Below are 16,102 nucleotides of genomic sequence, written 5' to 3' on the forward strand. Positions count from 1 at the left end.
TTCATATAAATGAGAGTGGGCAATTAAACAGCAAAGATAACACTGATGGGTTCAAGCCTGTAAGCCCCACCCAGCAGAGAACCTTTGTTTGAGGGGATGGGCAGACTCAGAGAGAGAGATAAATAATTCTGTTCTGAACAGTTACAGGCAAAAGGCTTTGGAAATTGACCAAGAGTGGTCATAAAAGTTGCAGAGGAGAAGGCTTTAGAAATCGACCAACAGTGGTCATGAAAGTTGCCACAGGGGCAGCTTTGGGAAAGGTTCTGAATTAATGTTTCTAACAAAAAAAAGATTGTTTCCTATATACAAGTACTGCCTTTACCTGTCTGTGTAAGTGGACCATGAGCTGCATGTTTATTTAAAATGCTGTTTAATGGGAACCAGTGTGTTACGGTTAAGAAACTACAAGTACGCTGTCAATGTTAGAGTTGAAATTTAAAAGTTTAAATATTGTTTTCTTTTCTTTTGTTTTAATAAAGTTTGTTTATAAAATAACCAAGCCCTATTTCTTATATTATCATTCCTGGAATGAATCGATCTTTCCGCACCGTCTTAAAACTTTAAAAAGTTATGGCTCTGGTTCAGTCTCTTTGCCATTGTTGAGTCAGGTATCTGTAACACTCCAAACTCACATAATACAGTGAAGTAACTCTTTGATGGAATTAACAGCCTCATGACAAAACCAAAGTTTACAAAAAAAAATATATCTTCCTTTCACATAATTTGAATTTTAAACAATAAATGCTAAATACTAATAACATAAAACATTAACTGACCAAAGAAATGCTCTTCGATGTCTCCTGCCTCTTCTTGCTGATCCTGCACCAAGAAAAAAAGCGCAAATAAATAAATGTAACAATTTATTTAACATCGGGACAAACTAGGATTACTTCATTCATATGGGAAGGGAAGGTGGCCAGAGTTAGAAAGGTGCTGCTGCAGAGGGGAAGGCAGGCATGGGGTTTGGGTCTTCCGAACCTAATGTATTATTACTGGGCGGCGAACATGGAGAATGTGCGGAGCTGGGTCAGAGGGGTTGATTCCCAGTGGGTCAGAATGGAGGAGAGTTTGTGCAGGGGGTCGGGATTGAAAGCATGAACAACAGCGCCAATAGCCCCAGGGAAATACTCAGGGAGTCCGGTAATAATAGCTTCATTGAGAATTTGGAGGCAGTTTCGCCAACACTTCAGGTTGGGGGCAGGGTCAAGGGAAATGCCGATTCGGGGGAACAACAGATTTGAGCCAGGGAGGTGTGATAGAAATTTTCGGAAAGGGGAGGAAAGGGGATTAAGACACTAAAAGATTTGTTTCTTAGGGGTCGGTTTGCAGGATTGAAGGAGCTGGAAGCGAAGTATGGGCTGGAGCAGGGGGAAATGTTTAGATACATGCAGGTTCGAGATTTTGCCAGAAAGGAAATACAGAGCTTCCCAGTGGAGCTGGCCTCCACATTGCTGGAGGAGGTGCTGACGACAGGGGGACTGGAGAAGGGGGTAGTGTCCGCGGTTTACGGAGCTATTTTGGAAGAGGAGAAGGCATCACTGGAAGGGATCAAAGCAAAGTGGGAGGAAGAGTTGGGAGAGGTTATAGAGGAGGGGGTCTGGTGTCAGGTGCTCCGGAGAGTGAATGCCTCCACTTCATGTGCGAGGTTGAGGCTGATACAGCTGAAGGTGGTATACAGAGCACACCTCACGAGGGCAAGGATGAGCCGAATCTTTGAAGGAGTAGAAGATGTGCGTGAACATTGCGCCGGGGGGGGGGGGGGGGGGGGAGGGGCGTCAATCACGTTCATATGTTTTGGTCCCACAATCCAATGACGTGCAGATAGGTGGATTGGCCACATTAAAATTGCCCATTAATTGGAAAGAATGAATTGGGTACTCTAAATTTATTTTTTAAAAAGCAAGCAGTCCCTGAAGCTTCAGCCTATCTGGCCAAAGGTCTCTGGTACTTGCATTGTCATAAAATACCCCTCTAGGGCAGCACGGTGGCGCAGTGGGTTATCCCTGTTGCCTCACGGCGCCGAGGTCCCAGGTTCAATCCTGGCTCTGGGTTACTGTCCATTATGAGTTTGCACATTCTCCCTGTGTTTGCGTGGGTTTCGCCCCCACAACCCAAAGATGTGCAGGGTAGGTGGATTGGACACGCTAAATTGCCCCTTAATTGGAAAAAATGAATTGGGTACTCTAAATTTCTAAAAAAAATTTAAAAAATAAAATTTCCTTCTGGTTAGAAGACATGTAGACCTGTAATTGTAAAAGATGTGAGGAGTCAGATTTCAAAGAGTCTGTGACTGTTTAACGGAATCCATTGACTATTACCTACACAATTAATCAAATGGCGCATCATTTCCAGTCATGTGCTTCTTTCTTTTAATTTATTCTCGGGATGCTAACAAGGCTGCAGATGTTACCCATCCCTATTTGCCCTGCGAAGGTGGTGGTGTGCAACCTTCTTAAACCACTGGACTCCTTGTACTGATAGTGCTGCCTGTGATTGAAAGGCCTTTGATTTGGCTGACTTGCGAACGAATGCCCCAGTGCGTTATCTTTATTCATCGCTGCATTTCATTGCATGGGCCGAGCTGCAAAGGATTGGAAACAACCTCTGTCTTTATGTCAACACATTTTGAATCGTGTGACTTCTGTCCCGTTACCTTCCCGTTTTGAGCATTGACAGAAGATCATCCCGCAAGGGATAGTTCGAAATATTCAAAATATTAACAGGGAAAGGCAGGGTAGATAAGGGTAAATTATTTCCATTGGTTGGAGATTCTAAAACTAGGGGGAATAGACTAAAAATTAGGGCTACGCCGTTCAGGAGAGATGTTAAGAAGAATTTGTTCACCCAAAGAGTGGTAGAGGTTTGGAACTCTCTCCCACAAACAACAGATGAAGCAGGGCTTCCCGGTGGAGCCGGCCTCCACATTGTTGGAAGAGGTGCTGACGACAGGGGACTGGAGAAGGGGGTAGTATCAGCGGTTCACGGGGCTGTTTTGGAAGAGGAGAAGGCACCACTGGAAGGGATCAAAGCAAAGTGGGAGGAAGAGTTGGGAGAGGTTATCGAGGAGGGGTTCTGGTGTGAGGTGCTCTGGAGAGTGAATGCCTCCACCTCATGTGCGAGGTTGAGGCTGATACAGCTGAAGGTGGTATACAGAGCACACCTCACGAGGGTGAGGATGAGCCGATTCTTTGAAGTAGAAGATGTGTGTGAACGTTGCAGGGTGGGCGGGGGGCCGCTAATCACGTTCATATGTTTTGGTCCTGTCCAAACCTAGAGGATTACTGGAAGGAGTTTTTTAGGGTAATTTCCAAAGTGGTACATGTGAAACTGGACCCGGGCCCCCGGGAGGCCATATTCGGGGTGTCGGACCAGCCAGGGTTGAAAATGGGTGCGGAGGCAGATGTTTTTAGAATTTAGAATTTAGAACAGTACAGCACAGAACAAGCCCTTCGGCCCTCAATGTTGTGCCGAGCAATGATCACCCTACTCAAACTCACATATCCACCCTATACCCGCAACCCAACAACTTCCCCCTTAACCTTACTTTTTAGGACACTACGGGCAATTTAGCATGGCTAATCCACCTAACCCGCACATCTTTGGACTGTGGGAGGAAACCGGAGCACCCGGAGGAAACCCACGCACACACGGGGAGGACGTGCAGACTCCGCACAGACAGTGACCCAGCCGGGAATCGAACCTGGGACCCTGGAGCTGTGAAGCATTGATGCTAACCACTATGCTACCATGCTGCCCCATGTAGCCTTCTCCTCATTGATCGCCCGAAGGCGGATCCTGATAGGATGGAGAGCAGCCTCTCCACCCTGTGCCCTGTCGTGGCGGGGGGACCTGATGGAATTCTTCTTGAGAAGGTTAAGTTTGAACTGAGGGGAAGGATGGAGGGGTTCTACAATTCTTGGGCATTATTCATTATGCACTTTCAAGAGCTGGATAACATCGAACATTAGTTGGGGGGAGAGGGGTGGTGTGTGTTAATGGTGACTACGGGTGATTCCTGATTCCTTTTTGTCATCTGTTTGTGTCAACGTGCGGGCTAATGTTTGGGGTTTGGTGGGAGGCTGGGATTGTTGTTATTGATCTCAGGATTGACATATTTGTTACTGATTATTGTTTATTGTTGGTGGGCGTAAATTTGGGAGAAAATGTGAAAATAGAGGAGAATAAAAAATATTTAAACAAAAAAACAGCAGATGAATCTGGATCAGTTTTTAATTTTAAATCTGAGATAGATAGATTTTTGTTAAGCAAAGATATTAAGGTGTATGGGCCAAGGCAGGTATGTGGAGTAATGTCACAGATCAGCCACAAGCTCATTAAATGGCAGGACAAGCTCAAGGGGCTGAATGTTCCTAGCTGTGTATGAGGTTGAGCATCGAAACCCTCGCAAACTTTCTCCTTTAGTGCAGTGATACTAGGCAACTTATTGCATGCCCATGCTTTTTCACAGCATGGCAGTGGCACACACAGTGTAATTTCAGCATTACCCCACTCTTGTCTCACTAAAGCTGATAAAAAAGCCTGGCCTGTTGTTTTCACAGTGAATCAGACGGGACACAAATGGTTCTGCCATACATTGTTTCATCTCTTGTCTGCTGCAGAGATGCTGACAGATTTTCTCCAGGCGATTACTTGCTGTTTGAGCAGTAATGCCTCAAAATGGACACTGATAATGTTCAGCACAGCTCAGTGGATAGCCAAGGGTTCTGCTGTGAACCGAATAAGTAATCGCACACAGAATTATACACGGTGTGCTCTGAAGGGTCTGTGCCTTGTGTGATAAGGGAGAACACAACGATCTCAGATGGAAGCATTTCAATCTGATATCGCTAAGAACTAAGTAACGAGACACTCACATTTGCCCATGGGGTCTTTCTGTCTAACGAACCACATCTTATTCATTTAGATTGGAGCAAAACACAGTGCTATCTAGATATTATTTTGATCGTTCTTTAACAGCATCCCTCTTTTCCCAACCTTCTCTATTCTACATTTCTCAACCAAGTAATGACATATCTAGTTCAACGGGAAGCCCATTGATCTAAACTGGCTCTTCCTCCCTTTCCAGAAATGAGTGCTCCACAGCATTGTCTGTTTTTCGCTCAGTTTTCCAGAATCCACAGTATTTTGCGTTTGGCATAGAATCTGTAGTGCAGGAGGAGGCCATTCACCCATCAGGCTTGTGCCAGCTTTTTGACTATTAGTCCCACCTCCCTGTTCTTTCACCTGGTCCTTCAAATGTTTTCCTTTCAAATATTTTGATAATTACACATTTACAGAATATGGGTATCGCGGGGTTGCCCAATATTTATTGACCAAAGATGTGCAGGTTAGGTGGATTGGCCGTGCTAAATTGCCCTTTATTGTCAAAAGATGCGCAGGTGAACTGGAGTTATGGGGATAGGGTGGGAGAATAGGCTGATATAGGATGCTCTTTTGGAGGATCGGTGCAGACTCGATAGGCTGAATGGCTTCCTTCTGCACTGTAGGGGTTATATGGTTTAGTAAGTTTGCCGATGACACAGAAGTTGTTGGAGTTGTAGATAGTGTCGAGGGCTGTTGCAGGTTACAACAGGACATTGACAGGATGCAAAGCTGGGCTGAGAAGTGGCAGATGGAGTTCAACCGATATAAATGTGAAGTGATTCATTTTGGAAGGTTGAATTTGAATGCTGAATACAGGGTTAAAGGCAGGATTCTTAGATGTGTGGAGGAACAGAGGGATCTTGGGGTCCACGTACATAGATCCCTCAAAGTTGCTACCCAGGTTGATGGAGTTGTTAAGAAGGTGTATGGTGTGTTGACTTTCATTAACTGGGGAATTGAGTTTAAGAGCCGCAAGGTTTTGCTGCAGCTTTATAAAACCCTGGTTATTTGGAATATTGTGTCCAGTTCTGGTCGCCACATTAGAGGAAGGATGTGGATTCTTTAGAGAGGGTGCAGAGGAGATTTACCAGATGCTTCCTGGACTGAAGGGCATGTCTTATGAAGAAATGTTGAGGGAGCTAGGGTTTTTCTCACTGGAGCGAAGAAGGAAGAGAGGTGACTTGATAGAGGTGTACAAGGTGATAAGAGACATGGATAGAGTGGATAGCCAGAGACTTTTCCCCAGGGTGGAAATGGCTGTCATGAGGGGGGCATAATTTTAAGGTGATTGGAGGAAGATATAAGGGAGATGTCAGAGGTAGGTTCTTTACACAGAGAGTGGTGGGTGGGTGGAATGCACTGCCAGCAGAGGTGGTGGAGTCTGAGTCATTAGGGACATTTAAGCGACTCTTTACAGGCACATGGACAGCAGTAAATTGAAGGGGTGTAGGTAAGGTTGATCTTAGATTAGGATAAATAGTCGGCACAACATCGTGGGCTGAAGGGCCTGTACTGTGCTGTGCTGTTCTATGTCCTAACCAGCCTCTTGTGGACAGTACAGTAGCACCGTGGTTAGCACAGTTGCTTCACAGCTCCAGGGTCCCAGATACGATTCCCGACTTGGGTCACTGTGCGGAGTCTGCACATTCTCCCCGTGTGTGCGTGGGTTTCCTCTGGGTGCTCCGGTTTCCTCCCACAGTCCAAAGATATGCAGGTTAGGTGGATTGGCCATGCTAAATTGCCCTTAGTGTCCAAAAATGTTAGGTGGGGTTAACTGGGTTACGGGGATGGGGTAAAGGCGTGGGCTTAAGTAGGGTGCTCTTTCCAAGGGCCGGTGCAGACTCAATGGGCTGAATGGCCTCCTTCTGCACTGTAAATTCTATGATTCATAGCTGAAATGTTTTAGGTAAGCTCATGAAGGAGAAAGGAATAGAAGGATATAAGAACTAGGAGTAGGCAGTTCAGCCCATCGAGCCTGCCTTTGTTTCACTCCAGAAAGCTAGTGTGGAACTCCAGTTTCTAGGTTCCTGTTAAAAGTTTCTATGTTATTTGTCTCAACTGCTTCTTGTGGCAGCATGTTTCACATTTTTATTAGAACCATAGAATCCTGCAGTACAGAAGGAGGCCATTTGATCTATTGAATCGTCACCAACCCTCAGAAAGAGCACACTACTAGGCCCAAGCCAAAACCCCATAACCCCACTTTATGGCTGGAAACTAAGGGAATTTGGCATGACCAATCCACCCAACCTGCATATCTTTGGACTATGGGAGGAACCCAGAGCACCCGGAGGAAACCCATGCAGATACAGGGAGAATGTTCAAACTACAAAGTCACCCGAGGCTAGAATTGAACCTGGGTCCCTGGCAATGTGAGGCAGCAGTGCTAACTAATGTGCCACCATCCCACCACTTAGTCTTTTGGTAACAAAGTTTCTCCTGAATTTCCCTATTTGATTTATTAATAAGACGTTATTGCTTCTAATTTTAGTCTCACCTACAAGTGGAAACATTTTTTCTGCCTACAAACGCCTCCATTTCACCAAGGTCACCATTGCTCTCAATTTTACACCACTGGATCTTTTTTGGTGGGAATTGGTTAGATTAGCAATAACTCACAGTCATTTACTACATTCGGGAGTGGACAGAGGCTTAAAATTTAACAAGGAGGGACTTTATCATCTTCTTCCTGGCCAAACAGGAGAATAGAGTGTGTCATGCTACTAGACGGGCAACATTCTCAATGATGAATGATGTCATTGACTGTATGCACATGGCTCCATGTGTTAATGGGGGGATGTTCTATAACTGTACGGTTCAGGTCTATTAATGTCCACTTGATTTGTAACCATGACCAGATGCTTCTCTTGGTAAAACCCTACTGTCTTCATAGTGCCACAACACATTCACCCTGTGGCAGGCAGCAGTACACACCATCTTTGGACCACCACGAGGAACCAGAGGGACAAGTGAAAGTCACTAAACACCTGCCTCATGAACTCCCCATACCACTCAAGGATGGTGTGCAGCAACCAATTGCACCCTCAAATAATGATTCTGCTGCCTGGACCTCTCGAACATACAAAACAAGGAGCCCCTTGAACCTGCCCTGCCATTCACTAAGGTCATGGCTGATCTGACTGCAAGTTCAACACCACACTCCTGAGAACCTCGGATAACCTTTTACACCCCGTCAGTCGAGAATCTAGCAAGCTCTGCCTCAAAAATATTCAAAGAGGGATCACTCCAGGACTCACAAGAGTATGTTACCCTGTTTGTGATGTTCCGCTGTGTCTTCTATAACCTCGTTATCATGAGTGAACAACCAAAAGCAAAATACTGCTGATGCTGAAAATCTGAGGAAAAGGCCACAACCTGAAACATTGTTTCTCTCACCAGAGATGCTGCCTGAGCTGCTGAGTATTTCCAGCATTTTCTGTTCTTTATTTCAGATTTCCAGTATCCGCACTATTTTTACTGTTTTGCTTTTGGCTGCACCCTCCCGAGAGTTCAGTTTGGAGAATGCAGCAGGGCATCACCAATGTGGACGCCCACTCAGGTGGGTACTGGAGCACTCCGTCTGAGAGGGCCATCCAGCAGAACCATTGTTTGAGGATACCCGTCTACTACATTTTTGATTGCTGCATGACTTTTTAAGCACACCAATATTGTGTGGCATGGTGGTAAAAAAGAGTAATTAATCGGCCGTTTAGTGTCCTTACTCACATCGTGCCCATTTATCCATTACCCACATGCACACTGCCTTGCATTGTATCTTCCCTTCAATTTTAAAATACTCATCCATATATTGAAATCCCTCTATGGTCTTGCCTATACCCTACCTCTGTAATCTCCTACAGCTCCAGCCCCACAACTCTTTGAGAAATCTGCACTCATCTAACTCTGGTCTCTGCTGTAATATGTCTTTAAGGGATAGCAGCATGCCATCACTAGAATGGAAGTGTGTCATGTGATGCAGCCTCAGTTTCACTTTGGCCTGTGAGCTGAACACAGCACACACAGCTCTGCTGCTGATGTCTCCAGGATTTCCATCCATGTATATCTGTTCTCATGTTTAAATAAAGGAACCCACAACCTGTTTACATAGTCTCTTATGAGTGATTGGTGCTATATCATTATAAAAACACAACATCCTTGATATTAATTACTACTCCATTGGTGAACATTCTTTCAGCTGTGTGAAGCTTTGGAATTCCGTTCCAAAACATTTCCCTGTCTATATCTCACTTTACCCCTTTGAGACACTCCTGAAAAGCTACCTCTTTAACCAAGCTTTTAGTCATGGATGCTGAACTCTACAAGACAATGTTTGTGTTTTAAAAGGTAACCTTTAACTTAAGGTAAGACAGAATGTTCTGAAAAAGGGCGAGAACTGAAAATTCCTGATAAGCACCTCAGTCTGGAGAAATGCCCATGTGATCTGGTTGCCATTGAGAGAGAAACTCAAATAGACATCCATTGAGATAGGGTGAAAGTTTTAACACTGTTACGGTATCACAGAAAGAGGCTCTTCTACGTGAGCCAGTAAAGAAGAATTGGAACCTTCCCAGGAATCTTTGCTGTTCGGTAACAAAATGATAAGGGGCTGAAGTAAAACTCTCTACAGGGAAGACAATTGTACTAGAACCAACTAAACCTTTTAAATGAGTTGGATGTGGGAATCTCGAGAATCCTGAATTGTCTATTGTGACCTGAAGGAGAGGGGGATTCAGCGGACTGTACCATTCTGGTGATAATGGCATCAGAGAGCACTCGGGTGGAGTGGAACGATTGCAGAAAGACACTGGATGTTTTGGCCTTTTTATTTCTATTCATTCGATGGATGAGAATCGCACTGGCTGGGCCTACATTTATTGCCTGTCCCTAATTGCCCCTGAACTGAGTGACTTGCTGGGCCATTGATGCACCATCAATTGCACGCGAGGCGAGTGATTTACCAATGTCAGGCTTTAATTAACTAGAACACAGCCTGGCGATCGTCTACAGTGGAAAAGAACGATCGTCAGGCTTCTGAGCATTTATACCTCGTTGGCAGAGGCGTGGTTAACTCAGCCTCTCGGCCAATCGGTCGAGAGGCACATGACCGACCAGGGCCAATGGTAAGCCGACGTTCTGGCCCAATGGCAGACGAGTATGCAGATCATATCATCACAGCCATTTCAGAGGGAATTTAAGAGTCAACCACATTGTTGTGGGTCTGGAGTCACATGTATGCTAGACCAGACCAGGATGGAAGATTTCCTTCCCAAAAGGACATTCATATTTTTACCACAATCAACAATGGTTTCATGGTCATCATCAGACATGTAACTCCAGATTTTGTTGAATTCAAATTTCACCATCTGCCATTTTTTAAAGTAAAAGCTTTAAACGGTGAAATTTTGTCTTTTGATTATTTCAACTGGCTGTTCATCTTCTTTTCCACTCTGCAGGGATGGAACAATTGGCTTCAGTGGCTCAATGTAAAATTTGCTTTCTAACTTTCTTGTGAAGTGTCTTTGGATATTTCATAATGCTAAAGAAATGCAAAACATGTTCTTCCGGCAATCGTTCCACTCTGCCCGACAGTTCCCAAGCACCATGATCCCCTCGCCAAATCCCCCTGTACTTCAGGCCACAACAATACCAACGATTCAGAGATTCCTGGTTACAGAGGAGGCGTCCGGGACCTCTCCACTCTGGGTAGGCTTTCCATGAGCTTCTACTGGGGCTCCAGTTCCCCTAAGATGCCATTCCTACATCACAATAATCCCACAATCCCGACTTCCAGTGGCGGCCACAGAGTGAGTAGGTGGCTGCTGCTCGAGGTGGGAATTTCCCCCCCCCCCCCCCGATTTGCTGGTGTGAGGTGCATGAGGCAGCAGCTTGAGTGAAAGTTTATTCAAGGTGCGACACAGGAAAGGATGACAGAGGGTGCTGGGGCGTTATTGTTGGCCAATGGTCTACCAAACAGTTAGTGGACTTTTTGATTGCAAAGTTCCAGCAGCCGAGGCAGGAGGCCTCAGAAGACCTGGCAAAGGTGGTGGAGCCGCATGGGTGGCTATCGAGAGTGTGGAGCAGAGGCTGGAGGTGCAGGGCCTGGCACTCCAGAAGGTGCAGGAGTTGTGGCGGAGGATGTGGACTGACTGGCCCCACTGGGGGTGGAGATGGTGCTTTTGGAGGAGAGCCAGAAGAGGTTGAGGGAATGGGTGGAGGACCTCGGGAATTGTTCCAGGAGGCAGAATCTCCAGATCGCGGGGCTGCCTGAAGGGATTGAGGGAACACAGGCCACAAAGTATGTGGTGAATATGTTGGAGAAGTTGGTGGGGGGAGGGAAGCTTTGACCACCGCCACCCTCCCCGAGGAGTTTGGGAGAATTGTTGTTTTGGATGGTTGGGGGCGGGGTCGTGACTTTGGGATACAGGTGGCACAGAGTTGGGTCCAGCTGCATAGGCTGAATCTGGCGCGGCTGGTGGAGAGAATGAAGGTGGACTTCAAGAGATGGGACATGCATTGTCTTTGGTGCGTGTGTGCAGACGGTGAAAATGACGGTGCTGCCAAAGTTTTTGTTTATGTTTCAGAACCTGCCGATTTTTATCCCTAAGTCTTTTTTATAAAAGTGACTGGGTTTATCTTGAGGTTTGTGTGGGTGGGGAAGGCTCCGTGGGTAAGAGGGTGTTCTTGGAGGGGGGTTGACATGTGTGGAGGGGGTGAGGGGGTGAGGGGTGGGGGGGGGGGGGGGTTGCATTGTCGTGCTTGTTGAATTACTAGGCAGTAAACATCATAATGGCTGGGAGAGGGGCTGTGGAGGAATGATCGGTTTGGGGGCGATTAGAGGCGGCCTCATGTAAGGGGATCAGCTTGAGGGCACTGTTGTTGGCACCCTTTCTGTTCTCAGCAGTTCGGCACTCCACAAGTTCCGTGGTGGTATCAGCACTGAGGGTTTAGAACCAGTGTCAGCCGCACTTTGGATTGGAAGGCATGTCCCTGTGGGTGCCAATTTGTGACAATCATCAGTTTGCGCCGGTGGGCTTGGATGAGAGGGCCCAGGAGTGGTGGCAGGTGGGGATAGAGTACTTTAGGGATTTGTTCATGGGAGAAAGGTTTGCAGACCTGGAAGAGCTCGAGGAGACATACCAGCTACCAAGGGGGAATAGGTTCAGGTATCTGCAGGTTAGGGACTTTGTTTGGAAGGAGGTGCTGTCCTTTCCAGCGCTGCTGCCCCGGTGCTGCAGAATAAGCTTTTGTCCGAGGACGACATTGGGGAAGATAGGGTTGCGGAGATAGAGAAGCTGATGAAGAGGTAGTGTGCGTCTCTGGAGGAGATCATGCGGAAGTGGAAAAAAGAGTTGGGGGGGGGGAACGTTGAGGGCCACAGTGCGGAGGGAAGCTCTGCGGAGGGTGAATGTGTCCTCATTGTGTGCTAAACTAAGTCTTATCCAATTTAAGGTGGTGTTTATAGCCTAAAAGATAGTGTCCAGGATGAGTCAGTTCTTTTCGAGGGTGGAGGTTAGGTGTGCGGGGGGGCTGGCGAACCATGTGCATAGGTTTTGGGCAAGTCCAAGGTTGAGGAAGTTTTGGAAAGGATTTTCGGACATAATGTCAAAGATTTTGGGGGTAACGGTAGCTCCGAGTCCGGAGGTGGCGACATTTGGAGTGTCGGAGGATCTGGGAGTTCAGGCGGGGGGAGAGGCCATGTCTTGGCCTTTGCCTCCCTGATAGTCCGGAAACTGCTTTTGTTGAGTTGGCGGAACTCAGAGCCGCCAAAGACAGGGGTAGGGGTGAGTGATTTGGCAGAGTTCCAACATTTGCAAAATAATAAGTTTGCCATTCGAGGGGTGGAGGAGGGATTCATCTTGAGGTGGGAGCTGCATATCGACTTTTTTAAGGAGTATTGAGTCATCAGCAAGGGGCGGAGGGATGTTTACTTTTTGTTTGGGGGGGGTGATGAGTTGTATAAGGGATCGGGTACCTGAGTGGCAGCGAGATGAGTGGGGCTGTTGGTGGCGGAGGATGCAGGGGGAGGCAGGGGGGGAGGGGGGGGGGGGGGGGGGGGGATTTGCTTCCTGTTGCCGCAGTTGACTTCTGTATTTTTGTGATTATGTATATATTTTAAATGCCTTCAACAAACTGTTTTTCAAAAAAACAATTCCACAATCCCCCAGCCTACAATTCATCTGCATTGTTCAATCACGGCCTCCTCTGACCCAAAATCTCTGAAATAAAGAGAACAAGAAAAATCATTAAATAACATTTGCAATAATACATCGAAAACCCTTGTGCATTCCCCTGGTGCCTTGTATGTATTGTCTTTGCGCTCTGACACAGAGCTATTCCAGTGACAGCAGCATGGAGGGTGGGAGGTTGCTGAATTTCACTGGGAGAGACTGCAGAGGGCCTTGTAGGATAACTTCAGGCAGCTATTGAGAGCCTGGCTTTGAAGTGCTCCACCTAGGCATGGGCAGCATCAGTCTGGGCAACAGCTAGGGCACTGCGAGAGAGGCAGTGGTGGGAGGAAGAATGCAGTCATCCTGAGAGAGCCACGATGTGTAAGATGCCGGTGTTGGACTGGGGTGAGCACAGTAAGACGTCTTACAACACCAGGTTAAAGTCCAGCACCTCCTGGTCCAGCTCCGCCTCGTCCTCCTCCCGCTCAGAGCTGAGTGCTGGTGCTCCTCAATCTATGCCATAGTCTGACTCCAGCCGGTCTGCTGACTCCTCAGTGGTAGCCGCATCTTCCACTCCCTCCGCCTCCAGCACATCACCCCGGTACTGTGCCAGGTTGTGGATGGCACAGCAGACCACCACAATGCGGGCAACCCTCTGGGGGATGTACTGCAGTGCACCACCAGAACAGTCAAGGCATTGAATCGCATTTTGAGGAGTCTGATGCACCGTTCAATGACAGCCCATGTTTCTACATGGGCCTCGTTATTTCGGATCTCTGCATTGGTCCCCGACCTCTGTATTGGCGTCATTAGCCAGGTCCTCAGCAGATATCTCTTATCCCCCAAGAGCCAACCAACCATCCTTGGGTGGTCCTCGTAGAGGTCGGGGATGGCTGACTGTCCCAGGATGTAGCTGTTGTGCACCCTCCCTGGGAAGCGTGCACACATGTGCATGATCATCATGTGGTAGTTGCACACGAGCTGGACATTCAGGGAGTGGAACCCCTTCCTGTTGATTATATGGCACTCCCTGATGGCCTGGTGCAATGTGACATGTATGCCAACACTTACCTCCTGCACCTGGGGCATTTGGTCGATGGCGGAGAATCCTACTACCCGGGCATCCTGTTGGGCCAGGTCCATGTCAAAGTTTACATAGTTAGTTGCCAGGCAAACAGGGCATCCATGACCTCACAGATGCACTTGTGGGCTGTAGCTTGTGAGGTGCCACACAAGTCCCCACTCGAGCCCTCGAATGATCCTGAGGCATAAAGGTTCAGGCTGTGGTGACCTTGACGGCCACCAGGAGCGGGTGTCCTCCTCCACGTGGCCAAGACCATGACGACATGGCACAGGTGCCGCACCATCCCCTTGTTGGGGTGGAGTCTCCTGTGGCACACGCTGTCTGTCATCTGTTCAAAAGACCAGCGATGCCTATACACCTTGGACCATCGCCGGCCTCCCCCTCTGGGTCCCTCCCTGGCCTGATGGATAGTCAGGTTCTCAGGGTGTGGGGCAGGGCCATGCACATAGGCCATTGCCTCAAATCTCTATCAACGTTGCTGCCGCCGCCTTCTCCGGCCTCTGGCCACCTGGCCAGCATCGCAAGGGCAACCTCTACGGGGTCCAAGATATCGTCCATCCCCTGTAATATTTGCAAGGAATTGGAGAGGGTGGGAGACTGACAACCAGCGGTGTCTTCCACCCTGGGACCCTCCATTCCCCATTGCTTCCCCCCCCCCCCCCCCGCCCCCACACCCCTTGCCATCCAACACGGCCTCCCACACACCCTCTGGTCATCAGGCCTCAGACCCTGTACCCCAGACACCTGCATGCAATGTTACCTGGTCCGGGTGCTGGTTCCCTCCCCAGTGCTTAGGCCCAGCCCCTGGGTGTTCTGATGTTGGCTGCTGCGTCCATGATGTTGCCTCCTGCAGTGTTCAGGCACAGTGTCCAGGCAACATGGTCTGATTGGGATGTGAGGCAATAACTCTCAGATGCTAGACGGCGCACCCACCCACGGGGATCCACTTGGGATGTGTTATTCATTTTTTTTCAATTATTTTACTCATTTTATTTATTTATTTTTTACAAGTTCGGGGGGGGGGGGGGGTTTATTTGATAAAATCTTACAGGATAAAAATTCAGAACTTTGGACAGATGGAGACTCCATACTTTCCGACACCGGAAGGCTTCACCTTCATCCAACAAATTCCATTGGAGGAGTGTGTACGAGGGCCAAAGGGACCCAAAACCATTTCCTCCATTTTTGTCATCAGCAAACAAGGTAAGAGAAAATGGTAGGTCGCACAGGTCGGCCGGCGTGGGTGCCAAAGGTCGGCCGGGTTGGGTCCCGAAGGTTGGCCGGTTGGTAAAAATGGGTCTCCGGAAAAGAAGTTTGAAGAACACTGGGTTAGATCGCAAACCGAACAGCACCCAGTACGTGTCCCGATTTTGGTCTCTCCCGCATATTATCACAATCTCTAAGCATCATTTGTGGCAGGTTTTGCTGGGGGTTGCTCCTCCGCTCTGTGGGCGAGTTCCCCACCACTATCTAGCCACATTTAGTCACTTTTTTGGGCCCTGGGGAGTTTATCACTGGGCTAGTCCACATTTGGGCCGTGATTTAACCAAATGGGAACCATAGCGAGTGTGTTTAGCCGCGAGTTCCCCAGCGCTCGCAGCGCCAGGAGACACACCGCTATCTAACCTGACTCCGGTTAGATACGTGGCCTCATCAGGGATTGCGAGCCGAGGCTGTGCTTAGTCCCGTTTCCTGCACTGAGGAGGCCCATGCGCTGAACCTCCTCAGTGCATGGAGAGGGCAGGGAACCATTTTTAATGGCGTTGCAATCTCTTGAGCCCCCGACGTGACCCCCGAACCTCCGTACATGACCTGCCCACCACCGCTCACCCTGCTCCCTTTACACCCTACCCATGCAGGGCACCCCTGCCCGATCACCGCCATGCAAATAATGCCAGCTTGGCACCTTAACAGTGCCACCTGGGAACCTTGGCAGTTCCAGGCTTGCACTGCCGGGCTACCAGTG

The 16,102-nt window shown here is 48.1% G+C and overlaps 1 long non-coding RNA gene across 1 annotated transcript; it reads right to left on the minus strand.

Moving 5' to 3' along the window:
* Window positions 1–785: 785 nt before the first annotated feature.
* On the minus strand, window positions 786–14,185 carry LOC119964865. The gene is made up of 3 exons (XR_005460384.1): window positions 14,124–14,185; window positions 13,055–13,100; window positions 786–819 (listed from the first exon to the last, which is right to left on the minus strand). It is a non-coding gene; the product is annotated as an uncharacterized LOC119964865 (long non-coding RNA).
* Window positions 14,186–16,102: the final 1,917 nt, after the last annotated feature.

Source organism: Scyliorhinus canicula, chromosome 4 (assembly GCF_902713615.1).
Source record: "Scyliorhinus canicula chromosome 4, sScyCan1.1, whole genome shotgun sequence".
NCBI lineage: Eukaryota > Metazoa > Chordata > Chondrichthyes > Carcharhiniformes > Scyliorhinidae > Scyliorhinus > Scyliorhinus canicula.